Here is a 14,403-nt window from a genome sequence, read left to right on the forward strand (position 1 = left end):
GCAAAAAAAATATGCTGCAAGTATCTTAGGTAGATGAAATTTCTATCACTACTATAGCAGCCTTCTTTTGTGAAATTTGTGATGTACTTCCAGATTTGTTGTTTGATTTTCTGATAGTTTGATTGGCCACTGTTTTCTCTTATCACTATATCATTTATTTTATGTCCTCTATTGATTTAAGTTCAACTGTTATACATTTTATTCCAAATTGTAGTTTATAGCTTTCCTATATGAATATATATCTTGGTCTAGAATGGTATTCTACTCTCCTTTTTTATCTAATCTGATCTTTCCACTAAGGTTTACCCTTCCATTGCTACATTTTAAACTTGAATTCAAATTACCAATTCTTATTAGTCTATGAGGTTAAATTGAATTCCTTGCAGTAAGATGTTTATTTCAGTGTGATTTTTACCACATTATTGTTTTTTTTTGATATCTGAATTCATTAATATTGTAGTAAACCTTTTTTATTGTCTTCTGTGAGTTATTTTTCCTCTTTACTGATAGTTTTCCTAAGTTAGAACTTTTTACTCTGTGTGGCATGTGGCAAAGTGGAAACGTAGATTGTTTTCTCCTTTCCCTCTACTTTTAAATTTAAATCTTGGAACTGGAAACTGAGTGGATGCCTATCAATTGAAGAATGGCTAAATAAATTGTGGTATATGAATATTATGGAATATTATTATTCTGTAAGAAAAGACCAACAGGATGATTTTAGAAAGGCCTGGAGAGACTTACATGAACTGATGGTGAGTGATATGAGCAGGACCAGGAGATCAATATATACTTCAACAACAATACTATATGATGATCAATTCTGATGGACGTGGCCATCTTCAGCAGTGAGAGGAACCAAATCAGTTCCAGTAGAGCAGTAATGAACTGAACCAGCTACAGTCAGGGAAGGAACTCTGGGAGATGACTGTGAAGCATTACATAGACTTCCCAATCCCTCTATTTTTGTCCACCTGCATTTTTGATTTCTTTCACAGGCTAATTGTACACTATTTCAAAATCCAGTTCTTTTGGTACAGTAAAATAACCATTTGGACTTGTATACTTATATTGTATTCCATTTACACTTTAACATACTTAAGATGTATTGGTCAAACTGACATCTGGGGAAGGGGGTGGAGGGAAGGAGGGGAAAATTGGAACAAGAGCTTTGGTGGTTGTCAATGCTGTAAAATTACCCATGCATATAACTTGTAAATAAAAAAAAATTAAATCTTGGTTGATCAGATATGCAAATCTTTAAACAGATTTCCTTTTTAGACTCTATCCCTTGCCAAGAGTTTGCATGTTAAGCATTTCCATTTATCTAACCTGTCTTTAAGTTATTTCCATTCATTCCATTTATCTAAACTATCTTATTAAGATTTTTCCCTTGTCTTTCTTTTTTCTAAAACATTTTCAATCAAGAGCAATGGCAGAAACACTTCTTGTACCCCCAAAGTCTCCATTTCCTTTCCTTGGCCTTCTTAAATTTCTAGTGATACTTATTTGATTTCCTTACATTAATATCCTCATATGAATTCCCTGATATAGGCATTGATTCTTAGAAATCTTCAAAGTTTGGGGATACATATCCTGGAAACATCTTCTGTCTCAATTTTTTTTGTTTGTTTTGTTTTGTGAGGCAATGGGAGTTATGTGATTTGCCCAGGATCACACAGCTAGAAAGTGGTTTTTTTTTGGTTTGTTTTTAAATTTTAATAGCTTTTTATTTACAAGTTTTATGCATGGGTAATTTCACAGCATTGACAGTTGCCAAACCTTTTGTTCAAATTTTTCCACTCCTTCCCCCCACCCCCTCCCCTAGATGGCAGTTGAACAATATATGTTAAATACGTTAAAGTATAAATTAAATACAAAAAGTATATATGTCCAAACCGTTATTTTGCTGTACAAAAAGAATCAGACTCTGAAATATTGTACAATTAGCCTGTGAAGGAAATCAGACATGCAGGTGGACAAAAATATAGGGATTGGGAATTCGAAGTAATAGTTCTTAGTCATCTCCCATAGTTCTTTTACTGGATGTAGCTGGTTCAGTTTATTACTGCTCCATTAGAACTGATTTGGTTCATCTCATTGCTGAAGAGGGCCAGGTCCATCAGAATTGATCATCATATAGTATTGTTATTGAAGTATATAATGATCTACTGGTCCTGTTCCTTTCACTCAGCATCAGTTCATGTAAGTTTCTTCAGGCCTTTCTGTAATACAAAAAAAAAAAATATGCTAAATGCCTTCTAGCTCTAAAATGAAGATACTCTGAGATGACTATATATATATAATATAATATATATTTAACCATTATATATATTGTTCTATTATATATATTTAACCATTATATATATATTATATATTATATATATGTATATATATCTGTGGGTATGTATATGTGAAATATTTACATGTATATATGAAAAACAGGGGAAAGAGTAAGGAAGAGGGAAAGAGAGGAAGAGGGATGACCCAATGTCTTAGTAGGTATAGGAGCTAGCCTTGGCGTTAGAAAAGTCTATTATATTCAAGTCTACTTTCTGACATGCTAAATATATGACTATAGCCAAGTCATTTAACTACTCAGTTTTCCAAGCACTTCTCTAAACTTTGTAGAACAGTTGCTGGTCTGCATTTGCAGAGGGTTTTCTCACCAAGAATTTCCTACACTGAAGAAATTACAAGTCTGGACATTGATATGTGTGTAAACACACACACACACACACACACACACACGAGAGAGAGAGAGAGAGAGAGAGAGAGAGAGAGAGAGAGAGAGAGAGGAGAGAAACACACAGAGAGAAACAGAGAGAAAGAAGAGAAAGACAGAGTATTTCTTTCTCTCTGAAGAATATTCTATTGAATGAAGTTCCTAAATAAGCTTTTTCAAATTATCTCTAAAAGGTCTTGGAAAATCCCATTTCTAATATTAATTTACACCATATATAGTCACTAATAAAATAGGAGGAGGATCAACACTTTGAAAAGTGATCATATCTGTCTATATTTCTTAAAAAGAATCACAAAACTTTTAAGGATGTGGCTTTATGTGAAAAGATAATGGTAAAATGGTTTTCTAATGGGATTTTCAGAAATTTCTTTTTGCAATTAGTTGTTTTTATATAAAAAAACTTTTAACATGTTGTGTCAAAAGTTATGACTGTTAAAGAAACATATTTGAGGGAGGATGCTAAATGGTGTAGTAGAGTGCCAGGTCTGACGTGAGGAAAACTCCAAATTTAGTCTCAGCCATTTATTTATTGTTTGATCCTGGACAACTCACCTAATGCTGTCTGCCTCAGTTTCCTAATCTGTAAAGTGGTGATATTTCCCAGGGTTACAGTGCAGATTAAATGAGATACTTGAAAAATACTTAGTAGAATACTTTGCACATAGTAAGTGCTATGTAAATATTAGTAATTATTTGTCATCATCATGACTATTTTGTAGAAAATCATCATCTCCCTTCTGTTGTATTTTATCACATGCATATATGTATGTATGTATTTATACACAGAGTGAGAGGGAGTGAGAGGAGAGGAGAGGAAAGGAGGGGAGAGGAGAGGAGGGGAAATAAGGAAAAAGTAGGGGAAGAGAAGAGTGGAAGAGTGATTTACTTTGAACGCTCCTATTTATTTGTCTCCTTTTGGAATTTTTCCTTACTATTATGTTAAACGGTTATCAAGTAAAATGTAAACAGTCATCTCTTTGAAAATCACTTGTATTCAAAAATATGTCCAGAAAAATCAATTTTATAGAAAAAATAATTTTTAATCTAATGGGACTCTTTTTTAATGGGAACTTATAATGGTGAAACAATTTGTATTTCATAGAAATAGTCATGATATTTTTTTACTTTAACACTTTGTTACAAATGAAAATATTTTATAATACGAAACAATCTTTAAAGGCAAAGTTCACTTGGAGGTAAATTTCATTCATATGAAAGAAATACCATGCCACCTACATGAAAGATTTTCAGTCATATGCTCCTCAAATGCCCATTTGAAGAGTTCCATTTTTTTTCTGAGCGTATTAAAATACTTTCAGCTGTAGTGTATTGCTCTAATATTAGAAAGAGCTAATACTTTTGTAGACAATTAGAATCAATTGAGATTTCCATGAAGTTCCATTAAAAGGAAACTCTTTCATCAATGCCCTTTTCTATCTCCATCCATGGCTACAAACTAATGAGGTAGGAGAAAGCCAGGATTACAGATGATTTTTTTTACTATACTTTTTGTTCTCAGTGGAAGAAAGAAAGGCTTCTCTTCTGAACAGGGTAAAAGTCTGTCTCTTTTTGAATTTTAGCTGGAACTTGGAGGAAGCCAGAGAAGCCAGGAGGCAGAGATGAAAGGGGAGCTCCTTCCATATATAGGGAACAGTTGAAGAAAAAGACCATATTTGGGAGATGAAGTGTCTTGTTTTAGGAACAGCAAGGAGTCCATTAGCACTAGATCTCACAGAGTATGAGACCAGAAGTGTGTAAGGTGTAAGACAGGTAAGGTGGGAAGGCTAGGATATGAAGACCTCTGATGAAAAGCAGATGATCTTATCCTGGAAGTAACAGCCACTGGGGTTTACTGAGGGATTTTGAGGAGAGGGAATGATGTGGTCAAATGTACTTTAGGAGATCATTTTGAAATGTTATGGAATATTGTTGTTCTGTAAGGAATGACCAGCAGGATGAATACAGAGAGGCTTGGAGAGACTTACATGAACTGAGGCTGAGTGAAATGAGCAGAACCAGGAGATCATTATATACTTCAACAATGATACTGTATGAGGATGTATTCTGATGGAAGTGGATTTCTTCGACAAAGAGAAGATCTAACTCAGTTTCAATTGATCTATGATGGACAGAAGCAGCTACACCCAAAGAAAAAATACTGGGAAATGAATGTAAACTCTTTGCATTTTTGTTTTTCTTCCTGGGTTATTTTCACTTTCTGAATCCAATTCTTCCTGTGCAACAAGAGAACTGTTCGGTTCTTCACACATATATTGTATCTAGGATATACCGTGACATATTTTACATGTAAAGGACTGCTTGCCATCTGAGGGAGCGGGTGAAGGGAGGGAGGGGAAAAGTCAAAACAGAAGTGAGTGCAAGGGATAATGCTGTAAAAAATTACCCAGGCATGGGTTCTGTGAATAAAAAGTTATAATTATCAAAAAAAAAAGAATATGGTTTTCTCTTTGTATATATATATATATATATATGTATGTATGTATATGTATACATACATATACACATTACATTAAGGTCAAGAAACATTAAGTAGCCTACTATGTGCTAATCATTGTGTCAAATTCTGGTGCTGCAAAGAAAGGCAACAAGCAAACAAAAACATTTCCCTTGATCATTTCCCATTTTTGATTTCAATTATTTGTTTAAATGTTGAAGACACAGAAGCCTTATTCTTCTACAGTAAAATATTTTCTTTGATAAAAAAAACAAGAATTGTTAGGCACTAAATGTAGTACAAGTACCAAATAACACCAAAAAGAATAAGATGGATTATACAGGATATCCTAGAAGTTTTAGTAAACTTTTAAGCTCATAAACTACATTAAGACTTTCTGAATATTCTGTATTTTAAGAGTCAGATCAATTAATTAGTAAATATTTATGAAGTACCTACTGTATGCCATACAGTCAAATCACCAATCATATTAAGCTTGGTGATATCAATATCTACTATATGGATAATAAGTATCTACTATATGCTAGGTATTGTGCTAATTACAAATACAAATAAAGGGGAGGGGATGCCAAGGAGCTCACAAACTAATGGGGGGAAAACAGGCAGACCATTATATAAAAACATGATATATTATTATATATAACTGTGTACAAAACATATAAATTAGAGACAATCAAGAAAGAAAACATTAGCCTTAGCGGGATAAGGGAAAGCTTTCTATAGACAGTTAGATTTTATCCAGGATCTCAAGGAAGTAGGGAAACCAGAAGATAGAGAAGAGGAAAGTGAAAATTCCAGGCATGGGACACATACTGCATAGAGCTGTGTTGGGATATTTTGTGTGAGGAACATTAAGAGGGTAAGTGTAACTAGCTCCGAAATTATTTGTCAAGAAAAGAATGTCAGAAAACTGGAAAGAGGAAGGTTATGAAGAGGCTTAGAAGCCAAACAGAAATTTATAGTTAATTTTGAGGGTAATAAGGAGGCTCTCAAATATAATGAATATTCAGCTGTCATAGTCTCATTATTTGATATTTGCAGTTAATTGGATTTTATTAGCAGGGGATTTGTAGTTTTACAACTTTGAAGACTATCTTGTAATTTAACTATAGAATATTTGAAAACAATCCCTATATTCATTGGCATTTTAAATAATTTAGGAAAAATAGCAAAACAAATCTAGACTTAACAAACTATAAATTAGAATTTTTGAAAATTTTGAAAAATTTTGAAAAAGAACTAATGTTAGTAGGTAAATAACATTCATATTTATTTTAAAGATCTTCAGTGATTAGAGTGATATATATTCTTAAGCAAAGCAATCAAAATGAATGTTTCAGTTTTCTGAACTAAAATGTGACTAAAATACTGACTTGGAAAAAATTATAGCTAAGATATTTTTGTAGTTGCAGAAGAAAAAACAGTTTAATTTTAGTTTTTTGTTTATATTGTGATATCACCTTGCCAAGAAAATGAGAATAAGTATGATCATCGATTGTTCTATAACCTTCACTAACTTGTGTATATAGCAATATTACTTTTCTAAGATTCATAGACACTAAATTCATCTATTCAAAAGCAGCAATATAAAAATATTTAAAAATCTGAAGTTTGTGTTGTGCAAAGGAAATGGCATCCAATAGCAAAATCTTATTAGATACATTGGATTTGGTTCAATTCTGTCTTCTTTTCTAGATGATCCTCTTATTTTTATTTTACTATATCAATGTATATTAAAGTATATGGGAAAGCTACATTAATATTTTCATTTACTTTTCACCTAATATTTTTTCATATTTTAAGTTGCAGTTATTTTGAAGCTCAACTTTTTTAAAAAAAATTGTCAAGTAGGGACTTCATAAGTTTTTGAAATGATGTTTTATTTCAAGAATCAGTGGAATGACAAGTGGAAAGCCTAGACCTTTGCATTGTTCTTTTCTTTTATGTTGGCCATCTATCATCTCCCTGTTGGTGAAAATAATTATTAAATCTTCAAGGTTATGATTTCATTATGTAATAACAGAACAATAATAATATCTGGTATCTGCTACATCAGAATTTTGAGATGATAAAGGAAAATTTGAAGGTTTTTGTATTCCCCCTGAAGAAAGGCAAGAAAGCCTTTTTAAACCATGGTTTTTAATTGTGTGTGTGTGTGTGTGTGTGTGTGTGTGTGTGTGTGTGTTTATAGTCAAGTAACAAAAAATATGTTTTCTCTCATTATTTTCATTAATATGAACACAGAACTTAATAAAGAAAATGAGGATGTGGAAGAACAAGCTGAAAAAACACAAAAGGAAGAAGCCAAGGAAGGTCGGTTTTGACCACTGTTCAAATGAGTACTTTACTCTATTTCTACTCAGTTTCATATAATTTTCACTCCAAATTAAAAACATTAAAAATTCAGCAACAACACAGGTTCCTTTTCAAGTTAAAATTTTTAAAAGTTTTATGCAATGTGGCCTATTTAGTAACTAGTTCTAAGTAACCTATTTCATACCTGTCCAAAAATAAAATATTAGCTACTCTAAGTAAATTATCATGTTTGACCTGAAAGATATAAAATAGAAAACACAATAATTTCTTATGCCAACTTAACATCAGAGAGACAGTATAGAGCTAAGGAAAAGATGATGAATTTGGTTTCAAATCCTGATTCTACCATTTAATAAATCTGCGTGATTTTGAGCAAGTTATTAAACCTATCAAACTCAGTTTTCTCATTTGAAAAAGAGAGAATTATTGAACTAAGGAATCGATTCTTATTCTATCATGGCAATGATCCTTTTAGTATTTAGCATCCACTGTGATATGTCTTCTAAATTACCTCTTCCTGTGGTTTAAAACCTCTTTGAGGATTTTAATTTCTTAGTATTTTTTTTAAATAATCAGAAAATATAAAGCAATAAGTTAAAAATGAATAGATTTCCCCCCCTTTTTCCTTGACTTAATCCATAACAGGCACCGAGGAAATGCATAACAAATTCTGGTCATTAAAATATTACTAGATTCATTAGCATAATAATATGCTTAAGTATTTTAGAGCAAATAATTTTGACTTTTTTATTCTTAGTCATCTCTTGCATGGTTTTACCAATATTATCTCAGATCCAGAAAATGAGATTTAATAAGATTTCATGTCACATAATTAAAGAATAATATTAGACACTGCTGAAATTTATTAACTTCCATTTTGGAATTAAAACAGCTTTCAAAACAAATTCACCTTTGGTTTGAATTGCTAGTTTCACTTTCACTTTTCTGGATAATGTAGACATGTAAAAAACTGTAAAAGCAATTTCATTAAGCCAATAATTCTATGTAGTTTCCTCATCATGGATAGAATTGCATTATATATATATATATATATATATATATATATATATATATATATATATATATATACATATCTGTATAATATGCAGTCTTTTCTACAATTATATGAAAACCACTCTGTATTCTACTTGCATTTTCATATGTAAAGTTCTTTTCATTGTGTGCCTAGTTTTATATTTTAGACTTCAATCCGTTATTAATTATATATTTTTTTGTTTTTATTGTCACAAAGTAGAGGAAAATCACCAGGCATATGTTAATGGGAAAAAGGCAAGTGTTTAACTGTCATTAGTGATTATGTGTGTGTGTGTGTGTGTGTGTGTGTGTGTATGTACTCTTTGTATTAATATGGCTATTTTTTAAAGCAATAGTAAAGATTTAATGTTCAAAAGTTGTTATGTGGTTTCCCAAAATTTCCCCAGGTTGGGGAATGGCTAAATAAAGTACGGTTTATGAAAGTAATGGAATAATATTGTTCTATATCTAATGATGAATGAGCTGATTGAAGAAAGGTCTGAAAAGATTTATGCCAACTGATGCTGACAGGAACAAGCAGGACCACAAATAAATTGTACACGAGAAAATTCATCTTTATTATATTCGCTCGACCTATCCAAGAGCACTTACTCTTTTTCCAATTGGTTAGATCTGACTTTATTTGTGTGGGAAGTGTTTTATAGTTCTGCTCATGTAGTTCCTGACTTTCCCTTGGCAGATAGATAGCCCAATATTTTATACTTTCAGCAGGACCTGAGGGGAAAACACAAGAGTAGCATCAAACGCGTGACCTGCCAATTATGGAGCTTATACTTCTGTTTTGGGAGATGAGACTAGGCATATGAAACAGAATCAAAACATCCTTGGGTTATTAAAATGTTTTAAATGTAAATTTAACAAAATTTCCTAGTTGTCCATCAACCCCTGGAAATACTTGATGTTGCAGAAATTCAGAAATTTGTTTGGGTAAGTTGCGGAGCTATTTCATGTAACAAATGTCAAACCTGTGTAACCTGAGGTGGACGTCTATGTCACAGTTGCTCCATGTCTTAGACCACTCTAATCTATTTCATATTTCTGAATCATATTCTCACGTCACTCGGTGCCTTTAACATCACTTCATAGAACTTGACAACTTGAAGGACTTGTGTGAGTTCTAGTTTTGCCCTTCTAGCTTTAGAAGTAATAAGCTGCCTGCAATTTTTATTCAACTTCTCTTCGTGCTAGAAGTAGTCCTCTTCAAGGCAAACCTTTGCACTAGACCATTTTTGCTCACTGAAAACAGGATTCTCTAAAAAGAGTTAGGTTTGATTTTTAGAAAAGAACTTAGAAAGGGGCAAGAGGAACCATTACTTTCTTATGTATATTATATCTAAAACCTTTCATTTATGTTAGACTGCCTTGAGGAATCCCTCCTTTTTTCCTCTTCCATGTAACAAATGAAAAAAAAAACAATGGATCTTGACAAAAATAAAATTCTTTTTTTTTTTCTTAAATAGAGCCCACCATGGACCGCTTGCTCTTCCTTAGCACAAATCCGGGCGGGGAGTCCTGTGAGAAGGAAGCCCTTTGATTTGCTCAGATTTCCTCCATTTGTAATTGCTGTGAACTTTTGTGGTTATTTGCTGTAAGCATCACAGCTGTGACTGTTCTTATTGATGCTGGGGAGACCCTGTCTTTGGATGGATCCACTGAGTCCTAGGAATCTTCTTTTGTTCCATTTTCCCCCTGGAGTGTGCTGAAAGCTTCGTAGGTGAGTTTCCATTTCATTATTATGATGTTTGGGGAGGTTCTCCTTTTCCCTTCTTTCTCTCTATTGTAATAAATCTCCATGGTATCTCATTGATCCCATTTTAGCTTCCTTTTCTCCTTTTCCCAATACCATCCTTTTCAACCCATTAATGTTTTGTTTTTTGATATCATGACCTCAGAAGCAATTTCTATCCCCTCCCCCCATCTTCTTCTGACCTCAGAAAAGAGAGTTCTCAAGAACCACAAGTATCATTTTCTCATCTGGGGATGGAAATCATTTCACCTTGAATTACTATGTTTTCATTTTCTTTCCTGTTTGCTTTCTAGCCTTGTTTAAAGATAGTGTTTCTGTTTAAGTTCTGGTGTTTTCCAGAGGAATGAATCATAGTCCCTTTGTCCATCGAAGCTCTCTCTGAACCATGAAGGATGATGGGTCCCTGGGCTTTGGATTTTTGGTTGTCAACCCAGGTCCTTTGCCTTGGGGAATATGGTATTGCAGGGCTCCCACCCTTTGCTGTAGATGCTGCCCTATCCTGGGTAACCCTGACTGTCGTTCCTCGATTCTTGGGTTGATGTTTTCCTTTCTGGGAACTTGCAGTACTTTTTATCCTTGAGGTCATAATTCTGGAGTTTTAGGGCCTTCTTTCTGGAATCTCTTTCCAGATGGGATAGATGGAGACTTTGTTTTTAAGGAAGGGCGTTTATTTTGAAAGGATTTTTTCAATGAACCAAGTATTTATTTTCTCTAAAATATACTTATTTCACCTTAGGAAGTAGTTCCCAACTTCAAGAATCCCCAAACACTCCAGACACTGTAGAATATATGGTATTTCACATGAATTAAAAAGGTATGTCCAGGGAAATAAAAAGAAGAAATCAAAATAAGTTTCTGCAAGCAAAGAAAAAAATTAACAAGTTAAAATATGACAAAAGTCCAATTGAGAAACAGACATTTTCAGATTTATAAAACAACTGCCCCAAGAGGGCATTGTGAACATTTGAAATCTATATTACTGCTAGCCTGTGATTTAACAGAAAGTCAGAGAAAAGCCTCAGTGTCAGATCCCCTTTGTAATCTGGAGAGCAAGGGCCATGTCATGTAATTTTAATTTTTCAACAGAAATAATCTCTTTTTCTATACTTTGAGGATTGCTGATTTCATTAATGCTAGAATTCTCCCTGCTCTATGTCTTTTAATCGGCAGCCTGCTTTTTCATGTTGTATGTTTCTAGAAGGGGCAGAGCTTCTTTGCATCAGAACACATGCTTTTGAATCCTCCTGGTTCTGATGATAAACACTAAGTCAATTAATTAAGAGAAGTAATCAATTACTGACAAAATTCATATTTAATATATTGATACATGATAGATGATGTATGAAATGTGTTTTGTTAGTGAAGAATTTAACTAAGTGACACATTGATAAATAAATCAAATCACTAAGAACATTAACAAATGTAATAATTAACTAATTAAGTTGCTGATTAATTAGAATAATTAAAAATTAATGAAATAAATGAATAGAAAATTGATAGAAAACACAAATCCACAAATACCTTGACTCTCTTTGTCTCTCATACTGTCTCTGTCTTTCTTATATCCTTCCTGATTTTTTTCCCATCTCTCTCTTGTCTTATCTCTGTTTTTCTATCCCTGATTCTTCCTCTCTTTTTCATTCTTTTTAAATCTTGCTCTCTCTTTCTCTGTCTCTGTCTCTGTCTCTGTCTCTGTCTCTGTCTCTGTCTCTGTCTCTGTCTCTGTCTCTGTCTCTGTCTCTGTCTCTGTCTCTGTCTCTGTCTCTGTCTCTGTCTCTGTCTCTGTCTCTGTCTCTGTCTCTGTCTCTGTCTCTGTCTCTGTCTCTGTCTCTGTCTCTGTCTCTGTCTCTGTCTCTGTCTCTGTCTCTGTCTCTGTCTCTGTCTCTGTCTCTGTCTCTGTCTCTGTCTCTGTCTCTGTCTCTGTCTCTGTCTCTGTCTCTGTCTCTGTCTCTGTCTCTGTCTCTGTCTCTGTCTCTGTCTCTGTCTCTGTCTCTGTCTCTGTCTCTGTCTCTGTCTCTGTCTCTGTCTCTGTCTCTGTCTCTGTCTCTGTCTCTGTCTCTGTCTCTGTCTCTGTCTCTGTCTCTGTCTCTGTCTCTGTCTCTGTCTCTGTCTCTGTCTCTGTCTCTGTCTCTGTCTCTGTCTCTGTCTCTGTCTCTGTCTCTGTCTCTGTCTCTGTCTCTGTCTCTGTCTCTGTCTCTGTCTCTGTCTCTGTCTCTGTCTCTGTCTCTGTCTCTGTCTCTGTCTCTGTCTCTGTCTCTGTCTCTGTCTCTGTCTCTGTCTCTGTCTCTGTCTCTGTCTCTGTCTCTGTCTCTGTCTCTGTCTCTGTCTCTGTCTCTGTCTCTGTCTCTGTCTCTGTCTCTGTCTCTGTCTCTGTCTCTGTCTCTGTCTCTGTCTCTGTCTCTGTCTCTGTCTCTGTCTCTGTCTCTGTCTCTGTCTCTGTCTCTGTCTCTGTCTCTGTCTCTGTCTCTGTCTCTGTCTCTGTCTCTGTCTCTGTCTCTGTCTCTGTCTCTGTCTCTGTCTCTGTCTCTGTCTCTGTCTCTGTCTCTGTCTCTGTCTCTGTCTCTGTCTCTGTCTCTGTCTCTGTCTCTGTCTCTGTCTCTGTCTCTGTCTCTGTCTCTGTCTCTGTCTCTGTCTCTGTCTCTGTCTCTGTCTCTGTCTCTGTCTCTGTCTCTGTCTCTGTCTCTGTCTCTGTCTCTGTCTCTGTCTCTGTCTCTGTCTCTGTCTCTGTCTCTGTCTCTGTCTCTGTCTCTGTCTCTGTCTCTGTCTCTGTCTCTGTCTCTGTCTCTGTCTCTGTCTCTGTCTCTGTCTCTGTCTCTGTCTCTGTCTCTGTCTCTGTCTCTGTCTCTGTCTCTGTCTCTGTCTCTGTCTCTGTCTCTGTCTCTGTCTCTGTCTCTGTCTCTGTCTCTGTCTCTGTCTCTGTCTCTGTCTCTGTCTCTGTCTCTGTCTCTGTCTCTGTCTCTGTCTCTGTCTCTGTCTCTGTCTCTGTCTCTGTCTCTGTCTCTGTCTCTGTCTCTGTCTCTGTCTCTGTCTCTGTCTCTGTCTCTGTCTCTGTCTCTGTCTCTGTCTCTGTCTCTGTCTCTGTCTCTGTCTCTGTCTCTGTCTCTGTCTCTGTCTCTGTCTCTGTCTCTGTCTCTGTCTCTGTCTCTGTCTCTCCCTCTTCCCTCCCTTCCCTCCTACGGAAGAGTTGGAGGCTAACATTGGTGTTTGGCTGGTGGCACTTTGGACTTCTTGACTTTAGACAAGGGCAAGGTTGCTCTGAGCACGGGGACTAGAAATGGGAGGGGGACGAGGAAATGCAAGTCAAATGCCTGGCTAGAGCTTTGCGCATGCTCCAGAAATGAGGCTGCTGCGCAACCGCAACCGCAGCACCTCCTTCCAGCCTCCGTTCCTCTATAGGCAGGTGTGGGGGTGACTTCCTCGTGAGCCTTTTCTCAGGGGTTCTAGCTCAGGCGGTTCCTGATGGTGGCTGCTAGTGGCTAGGTGAGCGAAGCCATGAACAGTGTGCATGGGGGCGGCCTTTGAGATTCAAGATGAAGGAGTATACCCTGTTAGGGAAGGATACCTTTCCCCTTCCCCACTCTTCCCTCTTCCTCCCCCTCTTCCCCATCCTTCCCCTCTCTCCAGCCTGTGGAGAAATTGAGCCTCCTCCCTGTGCTGGGGAGGAGCCCCTTCATCTCCTGCGGCCTCAGCTTCTTGCTGGAGTGGGACTCCTTGGCTTCCTAGGTCTGTCTCAGGTCTAGAGTAATGAACCCGGGTAACTGCCCCTCCACCCGCTCCTCTAATGTCTATAAAGTGCTGGGCAAATTGTAAAAGTGGGCTAAAAGGAAGGATGGACGTTCTAATGGTAACTAACTCTATTTCTTTCTCTAATTCTAACTCTAACTCAAACTCTAAATTCTCTATCCTTTGCAACTCTTACTCTACCTCGAAGCTCTTCCTCATTCAACTCTAAGTCTAATAATTTCTCTCTCACTCCTATTCTTCACTCCAACTTATTCCATGACAACACTAACCCTGGTAACTCTTAATCTCACTCTGATCTAATTCTAAGTCTAATTTTAACTC

This window comes from Antechinus flavipes, chromosome X (assembly GCF_016432865.1).
Source record: "Antechinus flavipes isolate AdamAnt ecotype Samford, QLD, Australia chromosome X, AdamAnt_v2, whole genome shotgun sequence".
Lineage (NCBI taxonomy): Eukaryota > Metazoa > Chordata > Mammalia > Dasyuromorphia > Dasyuridae > Antechinus > Antechinus flavipes.